The following is a 15,438-nucleotide window of genomic DNA, read 5'->3' as shown; positions in this document are numbered from 1 at the left end:
TTTTATTCCAAACTATTTCCGTATCCCATGGGAGCGGCTAAATTTGTTATTAAAATCAAATCAAACAGCTGCTAAAGGACTGTTTCCCCCTTCTAGGTCGCCACTCAACAGCCCAACATGGGTTGTTGGTGACTGCTGATCGATTTAAGGAAACTAAATGAACAAACCATTGCTGATCGTTACCCTATGCCAAGTATTCCTTTGATTTTAGAGAACTTACCAATTTCTTTAAAGAGAGTACTTTAAGGCTTTATAGTCATCAAAGCAGACGGATCTAAAATAGATCCTGAAAAGGTAAATACCAAATAGGAATACACTGAACCAAACAACTTGTTCAGCCTTAGATCTTTCTTAGGATTGGCCAGTTATTACCGAAGCTTTGTCAAAGACTTCGCTTCTATAGCAAGACCACTTACATCCATACTCAAGGGAGAGAATGGCTCCTTGAGCAAACTTATGTCAAACAAGAAGAAACGCAATAGTCAAGTGCTGCGACTATGAGATACCCGTTTATGTTCTGCATAATTTTAAAATATTCATTTTGCTAGTGGAAATTCACCAAGCACCATCTATTGTCAGACGTAGCATGTTGTGTAACTGATAGTGACGTCAAATGCGAAAAAAGACTTTCGAGCTTGGTGGGCGTAACAGTGGGTGTGGATATCACCATAAGATGCGCTGGCATCTCAAGATTATACGTACTGAATTTCAACTTTCTAGCTCTAATAGTTCCTGAGATTTCAGCGATTTTAGTTTTCCGTGGTTTGTGGGCGTTAGAATGAGCGTGGCAGTGATGGTGATGGTGATGGTGAAATAAACTTGCGCTGCGTATCTACGAGTAACGACTTTGCGACTTTGAGATACCCCTGATTGTTTTATCCAATTTTAAAATATTTATTTTGCTTCCTACTAAGTAATGTTGACGTCACTGTCTGTGTGAGGCATTATAGCCTACATATCTTCAAATATAGCGAGATAATATTCTAATTTGAAAAATATTTGATAAATCGATGGATATTAACTGAAAATGTTATACAAGGTCAAACGAAGACTAACTTTTTAATATTATGGACCCCACAGTCCCAACTTTATATCACGTGTAGTTACCGACAAGACAGCTCAAATGTTGTTGCTTTTCTGGGGAAACAACAGCGAAAATACATTAAGTGATAGGAAACTTACCTAACCAGCATGGTTCCAAAAATCCGAAACTTACCCTACCCCAAAAATAATCTCAAGCACAGCAAAGATTAAATACCTTACTTCTAATTTGAAAAATATTTGATAAATCGATGGATATTAACTAAAAATGTTATACAAGGTCAAACGAACACTAACTTTTTAATATTATGGACCCCACAGTCCCAACTTTATATCACGTGTAGTTACCGACAAGACAGCTCATATGTTTTTGCATTTCTTTAAAATTTAAATTATTGTTTACTCGATTTGAAACTTGCTACTTTGGGTCTTGCTTGTTGTTATCAATGGTGTATTTATCCGATAACAATGAATTGCAAATCATAATTTCGTTCCAATTTAGTGATAGCACGGAGTGGAATAAATAAGTGCCACTATAATTAAAAACCCGTTACTCTGTTATTAAATTTCAAAATAATTTGCCTAAGACCTTTTTACCTCAATTTAAAATAATATATAAATCAAGGTTTTAATTTAAAATCGGTTTTTTATGTAGATTAGCGACACTAAAACATCCAATATGAAGAGTACTTTTACAGAAATAAACCACAAGAAGCTCGGTTAACCCGCTGAATACACAACTTTTCTAAAAACAAAAACTTTATAATTGTAATATTGATAATATTGATATATTTAATATTGATTGATCTATTCACTTTATTTACTATTCAACTCTGCAAACCGTGAGACCCTTGAATCTTTTGGCTTCACTCCATGTCACTGCCCATGTTGGGACGTATAACCTACGCTTTATAATACGTATACATTGTTAATTTATGATCCAATTTGAGAAATTTCTGGTGAATCTTGCATGCATGTATGCATGTATCCATGTGCATACAGCATCGACTGTCTCTGACGTCATTTCGTGTTTCCCTTTCTTAGAGGTTTGAAATGTAAATTGGGTAATCAGTTGAAAAATAAAGCGAGTATAACTATTTAAAAATTACACATAAGAACATTCCTTAAACAAGAAATTATTAATTATTATTAAAGCACATAATATTTACCAATACATATAGATTTAAAGTTCATATACTAAATATTTAAAGTTGAGCAAATACGTACAATTCCACCTAAGAAATTTTGAACATCGATTCGGGTCACGTTTTGGGGGGTTCTAGGACCATTAGCCCCACCAATAGTGCCGTTAATAATCTAGGAAATGCAAGCACTATCCTAAATATATCAACTACAGCCAAAACAACTAATACCACCTTAAACTCCACTGATATACTAGCCTTCGTGAAATAGTTGTCTACTTTCGAGGGCCCTTCCGGTACCCAGAAATTTATTGTGGAGTTAAGGAAGTAATTTTGTTATTAAGGGATACAGACCAACCCAGACCAACCATTACTAAGAACTGTGAGAAACAAAATAATAGATTAACCTTGGAAACAACTCAACGGCTTATTAGCGAAATCTTGGACAAAGATCAACACCTTATAAAAATCATCTTGGGAACAGCGAAAGTGGTAAAATCCTTTAACATTTTTAAGCATTTTATATATCTGAGCAGCTATGAGGAATCAACAGCGAAACTACATTAAGTGATAGGAAACTTACCTAACGAGCATGGTTTCAAAAATCTGAAACTTACCCTACACCAAAAATTATCTCAAGTATAGCAATGATTAAATACCTTACTACCCAACAAAGGGAGAAGTAAGTCCAGAAGGGGACTTATTAACGGATTAGGCCACATAGTAAAAAGGGCTTCGAAGCGAAGATATATAAAGATCTATTCAATATATACACAAGATTAGCTTCAACGTGAACTTACTTTATAATCACATAAATAATAAAAAATAACAATTATATTCAACATAAAAATTTTGATTCTATCCCAACAATCTTACAATTTGTTACCACTCAACATAACAATGTATGTAAGCTTAAAAATACAATAATTCCTCTATCTCCACTAATGGTAGGAAATTCTTTGAGGCCGACTCTAAAATATTTAATGACATCGTAATAAACCTTCCAACATAACCTCCAGGTACTTCACCTCATCAGCCTGGAAAATGATTTGGCAATTACCAGCATAGAGGAACGTGCCACTCACCTGTCAATCATATTCATAAAATAAAAAATAAAAGGAAAAGAATTAAAATAAAAAATAAAAGTTCAGTCTTTCAGTCTTTATTAATTATCGAAACGACTAAACCTAAAACCAGCCCCTTCCGCCCCACACTCATAATTCACGCAGCGGTACATTTTGCATATGTCTCCGCAGAGCGCAAACCTAAACATTTGAAAACAATGAAGTGTGTGAAGATTTTTGGCTAGATTGTAGGGTCAGCTAGGAGTCATTTTTGTTTCAGTAAAGATGTTACCTTTCTAATTCGACTTTATGACGCGGCTAGGGCACGAGTTATAGTATCGAGTCCTGCGGATGCGGTCCAAGGGAGATTCCAGTTAGTCCTTGATTGTCCTCAGGGCTTGATACCTTGATTTTTCAAAGGTTTAGTTTTGTTGGGAGTTAGTGTGGTTGAAATGAAAAACAAAGCGTCTTCTAGGTTCGAAGTAAATTTCTAGACTGACTTCATATATTGTTCAGCGGAGGCCGAGAAGCAGCAGCTGCCAAAAGTGTACATAAAAATCTTATATACTATACATAAGGGCTCATACACTAATACAAGATAAAATAAAGAAATGTTTATGTAGCAATCCGTTCGAAGTGTTCGCTTGTGTCATATATCCTGTGGCGGGGGGTCGGGGCATCCTGTTGCGATGTCATCAAAATGTTAGCGGGGCAACGACTCGAGTTAATATCTTCAATGTGATCGGTGACGTTAATGTTTTGGATATCGGAATTGTAGCTTCTATCTTCTCCTCAAATTGTAATAATTCTTTATCATAAGGTATTGTGTTGATATAAACTTAGCATTTTTTGAAAGTGATTAGAGCAGATCCCTTTATGGAAATCTTAGTCGTACAATTGGATTCAATGGTAGAGTTAATTGTGTTTAATATTAGGATGTGTGCTGGTTCTATTTCTGTAATTACTTCTTGGATTCACACATCTTTGACTTTACAATTTGCAGTATTCAGCGTGAATATATTATCGATGCAATCAGTTTGAACGTTATTCTTGGTTGATATAGAGTTTTCGCAAATAAAATATTTATAAACCTTATTACATTTGTTCATAAAATAATATATGTCTTTCGCATTATAGTATGCCATATAGTTGGGTAAGATTAAAAATTTGGAACCATTTATAGGTAGCGGAATTATATGTGTAAATTGGTAAATACTTTGTTCAAATGTGGGTATCTTAATTAAATTATATCACGTGTAGTTACCGACAAGACAGCTCACATGTTTTTGCTTTTCTTTAAAATTTAAATTATTGTTTACTCGATTTGAAACTTGCTACTTTGGGTCTTGCTTGTTGTTATTAATGGTGTATTTATCCTTACTTCCTTACCGGCAAGCTCTCCTAAACCCTCTCCCAGTCTAAAGACACCCCATAAAAACTTTTACAAGACCCCAAAAACGAAACTATAGATATCGCAGCACCATAGACCTAATCCTAAAAATCTGTAACTCCCATTCTATCCCAACCCTCCCAATACAAAAGTTACCCTCCAAAAAATTCAAATGCTCAACGTCATCAAAGCCACAAATACCTCCCTCTCCAAATATAATAAAAACACTACTCCCCCAATCGTTTTCCAACAACTCTTCCACTCCCTCAAATCATCCTATCCTAATCACAACTTCATCTACACAGATGGCTCCAAATCCGACGGTATAACCACCTACAGCATTACAACCGAGCGCGAAACCATAAAAACAGGCCTCCTACCTATCTTCTCCTCGGTACTATCGAGCGAGATTATAGCCATCCAGGAAGCCATAGTCATCTATGCCAAGCTGTCAGCCAAGCATACCATCTGTACAGACTCCCTTTCCTCAGTTACCGCGATCTTTAACCACGATAACAATTCTCACTATCCAACCCTAGCTCGCAATATGATCACCCAACACTTCCCAAAAATCAAACTTATCTTAACCTACACCCCTAACCTAAGCCCCTGTTATCCATCCCATTTCCTGAAATCTCTCCTACATGCAATACCTCCGTTTGGTATCAAGAAATACTCAAGTTGTCAACGTCTACCCAGCGTCTACAAGGAGCAACGTGGAGCAAAACCTCCCAGATTGACATCCACCACATTATTTGCTCCTGCCACTCTCTTTCTACGCAAAGATACTTATTCCTCAATAATCCTGATCCAATCACCACCATAGCTAACCCCACAGATACAAACTCCCTAAACATCCTCAAATTCCTAAACAACTCCCATATCACCTCCCAAATCTAACTAAGTCAAATTTTTTGTAAATAAAATGTAAATAGTAATCCCTAGCAATATCTTGTATATACTCATAAGTCAAACATTCACAAGCCATATTTTAACTTAAGCTGAGCTGAAGGCCCTAGCTGCAATTGCTCATAGCCATTTGTTAGCTCTTGGTTTTAACTAATTGTTAGCCTTAGATAAATAAATAAATAAATCTCAAGCCGCCAATAAAATTTGTGCAGTTTATGGACCCGATACAGTTTCCATTTTCACCGACGATGGTATCAACGTTTTCGTTCTGGTGTAGAGGTGGTCGAAGATGCGCCACGCTCCGGAAGGCCGTCGAAAATTGCGATACAATCGTTGAATTGGTCGAAAGAGACCTGCATAGTAGCACCCGTAGCATCGGTGAAGAGCTGGACATGAGTCATCAAACCGTTATAAGCCATTTGAAGGAGCTTGGAGTCACTAAGAAAAAAAAACATCTTTGACCGTGTCGACGTATGCGAATCGCTTCTAAATCGCAACAAAATAGACCCGTTTTTAAAGAGTATGGCGACTGGCGATAACGTAAGATCGCCAAACGATCGTGGTCGAAAAGCGGTGAAGCGGCCCAGACGGTGGCCAGGCTTGGATTAACGGCCAGGAAGGTTCTTCTGTGTGTTTGGTGGGATTGGCAGGGAATAATCCACTATCAGCTGCTCCCGAATTGTCTTCCACCAGGACAACGCCAGGCCACACACATCTTTAGTGACGCGCCAAAAGCTCCGGGAGCTCGGATGGGAGGTTCTTTTGCATCCACCGTATAGTCCGGAACTCGCACCAAGTGATTACCACCTGTTTCTGTCCATGGCGAACGCGCTTGGTAGTCTGAAGTTGGCCACAAGAAATTCCTGTGAAAATTGGATCTCCGAATTTTTTGCCAATAGGGAAGCGAGCTTCTATGAGAGGGGCATTATGAAGTTGGCATCTCATTGGGAATGCGTCATCGAACAAAATGGCGCATATTTGACTTGAATCGCATTATTGTAACCAATTTCTTGAACAATTGAAAATTCGCATTAGACTTACGTATCAGCGAAATCAGGTACGGAAACGTAACAGCGTAACCGAACAGCTTAAATATTTCGACAGCCCTAATGTGAATTTCACAAATATCGATAAAAATAGTAGTCCAAAACTCAGTGAAAGTAGAATTTAGGAAAATGATTGAATTTAACATTTAAGTACTAGAATTTTTATGAAAGTAACGAGCCCTTTTATTCCAAACTATTTCCGTATCCCATGGGAGCGGCTAAATTTGTTATTAAAATCAAATCAAACAGCTGCTAAAGGACTGTTTCCCCCTTCTAGGTCGCCACTCAACAGCCCAACATGGGTTGTTGGTGACTGCTGATCGATTTAAGGAAACTAAATGAACAAACCATTGCTGATCGTTACCCTATGCCAAGTATTCCTTTGATTTTAGAGAACTTACCAATTTCTTTAAAGAGAGTACTTTAAGGCTTTATAGTCATCAAAGCAGACGGATCTAAAATAGATCCTGAAAAGGTAAATACCAAATAGGAATACACTGAACCAAACAACTTGTTCAGCCTTAGATCTTTCTTAGGATTGGCCAGTTATTACCGAAGCTTTGTCACAGACTTCGCTTCTATAGCAAGACCACTTACATCCATACTCAAGGGAGAGAATGGCTCCTTGAGCAAACTTATGTCAAACAAGAAGAAACGCAATAGTCAAGTGCTGCGACTATGAGATACCCGTTTATGTTCTACATAATTTTAAAATATTCATTTTGCTAGTGGAAATTCACCAAGCACCATCTATTGTCAGACGTAGCATGTTGTGTAACTGATAGTGACGTCAAATGCGAAAAAGACTTTCGAGCTTGGTGGGCGTAACAGTGGGTGTGGATATCACCATAAGATGCGCTGGCATCTCAAGATTATACGTACTGAATTTCAACTTTCTAGCTCTAATAGTTCCTGAGATTTCAGCGATTTTAGTTTTCCGTGGTTTGTGGGCGTTAGAATGAGCGTGGCAGTGATGGTGATGGTGATGGTGAAATAAACTTGCGCTGCGTATCTACGAGTAACGACTTTGCGACTTTGAGATACCCCTGATTGTTTTATCCAATTTTAAAATATTTATTTTGCTTCCTACTAAGTAATGTTGACGTCACTGTCTGTGTGAGGCATTATAGCCTACATATCTTCAAATATAGCGAGATAATATTCTAATTTGAAAAATATTTGATAAATCGATGGATATTAACTAAAAATGTTATACAAGGTCAAACGAAGACTAACTTTTTAATATTATGGACCCCACAGTCCCAACTTTATATCACGTGTAGTTACCGACAAGACAGCTCAAATGTTGTTGCTTTTCTGGGGAAACAACAGCGAAAATACATTAAGTGATAGGAAACTTACCTAACCAGCATGGTTCCAAAAATCCGAAACTTACCCTACCCCAAAAATAATCTCAAGCACAGCAAAGATTAAATACCTTACTTCTAATTTGAAAAATATTTGATAAATCGATGGATATTAACTAAAAATGTTATACAAGGTCAAACGAACACTAACTTTTTAATATTATGGACCCCACAGTCCCAACTTTATATCACGTGTAGTTACCGACAAGACAGCTCATATGTTTTTGCATTTCTTTAAAATTTAAATTATTGTTTACTCGATTTGAAACTTGCTACTTTGGGTCTTGCTTGTTGTTATCAATGGTGTATTTATCCGATAACAATGAATTGCAAATCATAATTTCGTTCCAATTTAGTGATAGCACGGAGTGGAATAAATAAGTGCCACTATAATTAAAAACCCGTTACTCTGTTATTAAATTTCAAAATAATTTGCCTAAGACCTTTTTACCTCAATTTAAAATAATATATAAATCAAGGTTTTAATTTAAAATCGGTTTTTTATGTAGATTAGCGACACTAAAACATCCAATATGAAGAGTACTTTTACAGAAATAAACCACAAGAAGCTCGGTTAACCCGCTGAATACACAACTTTTCTAAAAACAAAAACTTTATAATTGTAATATTGATAATATTGATATATTTAATATTGATTGATCTATTCACTTTATTTACTATTCAACTCTGCAAACCGTGAGACCCTTGAATCTTTTGGCTTCACTCCATGTCACTGCCCATGTTGGGACGTATAACCTACGCTTTATAATACGTATACATTGTTAATTTATGATCCAATTTGAGAAATTTCTGGTGAATCTTGCATGCATGTATGCATGTATCCATGTGCATACAGCATCGACTGTCTCTGACGTCATTTCGTGTTTCCCTTTCTTAGAGGTTTGAAATGTAAATTGGGTAATCAGTTGAAAAATAAAGCGAGTATAACTATTTAAAAATTACACATAAGAACATTCCTTAAACAAGAAATTATTAATTATTATTAAAGCACATAATATTTACCAATACATATAGATTTAAAGTTCATATACTAAATATTTTAAGTTGAGCAAATACGTACAATTCCACCTAAGAAATTTTGATCATCGATTCGGGTCACGTTTTGGGGGGTTCTAAGACTATTAGCCCCACCAATAGTGCCGTTAATAATCTAGGAAATGCAAGCACTATCCTAAATATATCAACTACAGCCAACACAACTAATACCACCTTAAACTCCACTGATATACTAGCCTTCGTGAAACAGTTGTCTACTTTCGAGGGCCCTTTCGGTACCCAGAAATTTATTGTGGAGTTAAGGAAGTAATTTTGTTATTAAGGGATACAGACCAACCCAGACCAACCATTACTAAGAACTGTGAGAAACAAAATAATAGATTAACCTTGGAAACAACTCAACGGCTTATTAGCGAAATCTTGGACAAAGATCAACACCTTATAAAAATCATCTTGGGAACAGCGAAAGTGGTAAAATCCTTTAACATTTTTAAGCATTTTATATATCTGAGCAGCTATGAGGAATCAACAGCGAAACTACATTAAGTGATAGGAAACTTACCTAACGAGCATGGTTTCAAAAATCTGAAACTTACCCTACACCAAAAATTATCTCAAGTATAGCAATGATTAAATACCTTACTACCCAACAAAGGGAGAAGTAAGTCCAGAAGGGGACTTATTAACGGATTAGGCCACATAGTAAAAAGGGCTTCGAAGCGAAGATATATAAAGATCTATTCAATATATACACAAGATTAGCTTCAACGTGAACTTACTTTATAATCACATAAATAATAAATAATAACAATTATATTCAACATAAAAATTTTGATTCTATCCCAACAATCTTACAATTTGTTACCACTCAACATAAAAATGTATGTAAGCTTAAAAATACAATAATTCCTCTATCTCCACTAATGGTAGGAAATTCTTTGAGGCCGACACTAAAATATTTAATGACATCGTAATAAACCTTCCAACATAACTTCCAGGTACTTCACCTCATCAGCCTGGAAAATGATTTGGCAATTACCAGCATAGAGGAACGTGCCACTCACCTGTCAATCATATTCATAAAATAAAAAATAAAAGGAAAAGAATTAAAATAAAAAATAAAAGTTCAGTCTTTCAGTCTTTATTAATTATCGAAACGACTAAACCTAAAACCAGCCCCTTCCGCCCAACACTCATAATTCACGCAGCGGTACATTTTGCATATGTCTCCGCAGAGCGCAAACCTAAACATTTGAAAACAAAGAAGTGTGTGAAGATTTTTGGCTAGATTGTAGGGTCAGCTAGGAGGCATTTTTGTTTCAGTAAAGATGTTACCTTTCTAATTCGACTTTATGACGCGGCTAGGGCACGAATTATAGTATCGAGTCCTGCGGATGCGGTCCAAGGGAGATTCCAGTTAGTCCTTGATTGTCCTCAGGGCTTGATGCCTTGATTTTTCAAAGGTTTAGTTTTGTTGGGAGTTAGTGTGGTTGAAATGAAAAACAAAGCGTCTTCTAGGTTCGAAGTAAATTTCTAGACTGACTTCATATATTGTTCAGCGGAGGCCGAGAAGCAGCAGCTGCCAAAAGTGTACATAAAAATCTTATATTCTATACATAAGGGCTCATACACTAATACAAGATAAAATAAAGAAATGTTTATGTAGCAATCCGTTCGAAGTGTTCGCTTGTGTCATATATCCTGTGGCGGGGGTCGGGGGCATCCTGTTGCGATGTCATCAAAATGTTAGCGGGGCAACGACTCGAGTTAATATCTTCAATGTGATCGGTGACGTTAATGTTTTGGATATCGGAATTGTAGCTTCTATCTTCTCCTCAAATTGTAATAATTCTTTATCATAAGGGATTGTGTTGATATAAACTTCGCATTTTTTGAAAGTGATTAGAGCAGATCCCTTTATGGAAATCTTAGTCGTACAATTGGATTCAATGGTAGAGTTAATTGTGTTTAATATTAGGATGTGTGCTGGTTCTATTTCTGTAATTACTTCTTGGATTCACACATCTTTGACTTTACAATTTGCAGTATTCAGCGTGAATATATTATCGATGCAATCAGTTTGAACATTATTCTTGGTTGATATAGAGTTTTCGCAAATAAAATATTTATAAACCTTATTACATTTGTTCATAAAATAATATATGTCTTTCGCATTATAGTATGCCATATAGTTGGGTAAGATTAAAAATTTGGAACCATTTATAGGTAGCGGAATTATATGTGTAAATTGGTAAATACTTTGTTCAAATGTGGGTATCTTAATTAAATTATATCACGTGTAGTTACCGACAAGACAGCTCACATGTTTTTGCTTTTCTTTAAAATTTAAATTATTGTTTACTCGATTTGAAACTTGCTACTTTGGGTCTTGCTTGTTGTTATTAATGGTGTATTTATCCTTACTTCCTTACCGGCAAGCTCTCCTAAACCCTCTCCCAGTCTAAAGACACCCCATAAAAACTTTTACAAGACCCCAAAAACGAAACTATAGATATCGCAGCACCATAGACCTAATCCTAAAAATCTGTAACTCCCATTCTATCCCAACCCTCCCAATACAAAAGTTACCCTCCAAAAAATTCAAATGCTCAACGTCATCAAAGCCACAAATACCTCCCTCTCCAAATATAATAAAAACACTACTCCCCCAATCGTTTTCCAACAACTCTTCCTTTCCCTCAAATCATCCTATCCTAATCACAACTTCATCTACACAGATGGCTCCAAATCCGACGGTATAACCACCTACAGCATTACAACCGAGCGCGAAACCATAAAAACAGGCCTCCTACCTATCTTCTCCTCGGTACTATCGAGCGAGATTATAGCCATCCAGGAAGCCATAGTCATCTGTGCCAAGCTGTCAGCCAAGCATACCATCTGTACAGACTCCCTTTCCTCAGTTACCGCGATCTTTAACCACGATAACTATTCTCACTATCCAACCCTAGCTCGCAATATGATCACCCAACACTTCCCAAAAATCAAACTTATCTGGATCCCCAGTCACATGGGCATTGCAGGTAACGAAAAAGCTGACTCTGCAGCAAAACATGCCGCCAAATTCCCCTTAACCTACACCCCTAGCCTAAGCCCCTGTTATCCATCCCATTTCCTGAAATCTCTCCTACATGCAATACCTCCGTTTGGTATCAAGAAATACTCAAGTTATCAACGTCTACCCAGCCCCTCAAAAACTCCCTGCTAAACAGAAGAGAACAAACCATCATCACCCGCCTCAGACTAGGACACTCATTCTTAACAAACGCCCCCTACCTCGACAGAACAAGGAGCAACGTGGAGCAACACCTCCCAGATTGACATCCACCACATTATTTGCTCCTGCCACTCTCTTTCTACGCAAAGATACTTATTCCTCAATAATCCTGATCCAATCACCACCATAGCTAACCCCACAGATACAAACTCCCTAAACATCCTCAAATTCCTAAACAACTCCCATATCACCTCCCAAATCTAACTAAGTCAAATTTTTTGTAAATAAAATGTAAATAGTAATCCCTAGCAATATCTTGTATATACTCATAAGTCAAACATTCACAAGCCATATTCTAACTTAAGCTGAGCTGAAGGCCCTAGCTGCAATTGCTCCTAGCCATTTGTTAGCTCTTGGTTTTAACTAATTTTTAGCCTTAGATAAATAAATAAATAAATAAAAAATAAATCTCAAGCCGCCAATAAAATTTGTGCAGTTTATGGACCCGATACAGTTTCCATTTTCACCGACGATGGTATCAACGTTTTCGTTCTGGTGTAGAGGTGGTCGAAGATGCGCCACGCTCCGGAAGGCCGTCGAAAATTGCGATACAATCGTTGAATTGGTCGAAAGAGACCGGCATAGTAGCACCCGTAGCATCGGTCAAGAGCTGGACATGAGTCACTAAGAAGCTCGATGTATGGGTGCCACACGAATTGACGCAAAAAAACATCTTTGACCGTGTCGACGTATGCGAATCGCTTCTAAATCGCAACAAAATAGACCCGTTTTTAAAGAGTATGGCGACTGGCGATAACGTAAGATCGCCAAACGATCGTGGTCGAAAAGCGGTGAAGCGGCCCAGACGGTGGCCAGGCCTGGATTAACGGCCAGGAAGGTTCTTCTGTGTGTTTGGTGGGATTGGCAGGGAATAATCCACTATCAGCTGCTCCCGAATTGTCTTCCACCAGGACAACGCCAGGCCACACACATCTTTAGTGACGCGCCAAAAACTCCGGGAGCTCGGATGGGAGGTTCTTTTGCATCCACCGTATAGTCCGGAACTCGCACCAAGTGATTACCACCTGTTTCTGTCCATGGCGAACGCGCTTGGTAGTCTGAAGTTGGCCACAAGAAAGTCCTGTGAATATTGGATCTCCGAATTTTTTGCCAATAGGGAAGCGAGCTTCTATGAGAGGGGCATTATGAAGTTGGCATCTCATTGGGAATGCGTCATCGAACAAAATGGCGCATATTTGACTTGAATCGCATTATTGTAACCAATTTCTTGAACAATTGAAAATTCGCATTAGACTTACGTATCAGCGAAATCAGGTACGGAAACGTAACAGCGTAACCGAACAGCTTAAATATTTCGACAGCCCTAATGTGAATTTCACAAATATCGATAAAAATAGTAGTCCAAAACTCAGTGAAAGTAGAATTTAGGAAAATGATTGAATTTAACATTTAAGTACTAGAATTTTTATGAAAGTAACGAGCCCTTTTATTCCAAACTATTTCCGTATCCCATGGGAGCGGCTAAATTTGTTAATAAAATCAAATCAAACAGCTGCTAAAGGACTGTATTATTCCCCCTTCTAGGTCGCCACTCAACAGCCCAACATGGGTTGTTGGTGACTGCTGATCGATTTAAGGAAACTAAATGAACAAACCATTGCTGATCGTTACCCTATGCCAAGTATTCCTTTGATTTTAGAGAACTTACCAATTTCTTTAAAGAGAGTACTTTAAGGCTTTATAGTCATCAAAGCAGACGGATCTAAAATAGATCCTGAAAAGGTAAATACCAAATAGGAATACACTGAACCAAACAACTTGTTCAGCCTTAGATCTTTCTTAGGATTGGCCAGTTATTACCGAAGCTTTGTCACAGACTTCGCTTCTATAGCAAGACCACTTACATCCATACTCAAGGGAGAGAATGGCTCCTTGAGCAAACTTATGTCAAACAAGAAGAAACGCAATAGTCAAGTGCTGCGACTATGAGATACCCGTTTATGTTCTACATAATTTTAAAATATTCATTTTGCTAGTGGAAATTCACCAAGCACCATCTATTGTCAGACGTAGCATGTTGTGTAACTGATAGTGACGTCAAATGCGAAAAAAGACTTTCGAGCTTGGTGGGCGTAACAGTGGGTGTGGATATCACCATAAGATGCGCTGGCATCTCAAGATTATACGTACTGAATTTCAACTTTCTAGCTCTAATAGTTCCTGAGATTTCAGCGATTTTAGTTTTCCGTGGTTTGTGGGCGTTAGAATGAGCGTGGCAGTGATGGTGATGGTGATGGTGAAATAAACATGCGCTGCGTATCTACGAGTAACGACTTTGCGACTTTGAGATACCCCTGATTGTTTTATCCAATTTTAAAATATTTATTTTGCTTCCTACTAAGTAATGTTGACGTCACTGTCTGTGTGAGGCATTATAGCCTACATATCTTCAAATATAGCGAGATAATATTCTAATTTGAAAAATATTTGATAAATCGATGGATATTAACTAAAAATGTTATACAAGGTCAAACGAAGACTAACTTTTTAATATTATGGACCCCACAGTCCCAACTTTATATCACGTGTAGTTACCGACAAGACAGCTCAAATATTGTTGCTTTTCTGGGGAATCAAAAGCGAAAATACATTAAGTGATAGGAAACTTACCTAACCAGCATGGTTCCAAAAATCCGAAACTTACCCTACACCAAAAATAATCTTAAGTACAGCAAAGATTAAATACCTTACTTCTAATTTGAAAAATATTTGATAAATCGATGGATATTAACTAAAAATGTTATACAAGGTCAAACGAACACTAACTTTTTAATATTATGGACCCCACAGCCCCAACTTTATATCACGTGTAGTTACCGACAAGACAGCTCATATGTTTTTGCTTTTCTTTAAAATTTAAATTATTGTTATTGTTGTTGCTACTTTGGGTCTTGCTTGTTGTTATCAATGGTGTATTTATCCCATAACAACAAATTGCAAATCATGATTTCGTTCCAATTTAGTGATAGCACGGAGTGGAATAAATAAGTGCCACTATAAATAAAAACCCGTTACTCTGTTATTAAATTTCAAAATAATTTGCCTAAGACCTTTTTACCTCAATTTAAAATAATATATAAATCAAGGTTTTAATTTAAAATCGGTTTTTTTTGTAGATTAGCGACACTAAAAAACCAATATGA

Source organism: Drosophila eugracilis, unplaced genomic scaffold, assembly GCF_018153835.1.
Source record: "Drosophila eugracilis isolate 14026-0451.02 unplaced genomic scaffold, ASM1815383v1 contig_2149, whole genome shotgun sequence".
NCBI lineage: Eukaryota > Metazoa > Arthropoda > Insecta > Diptera > Drosophilidae > Drosophila > Drosophila eugracilis.
This window is presented reverse-complemented; position numbering follows the sequence as displayed.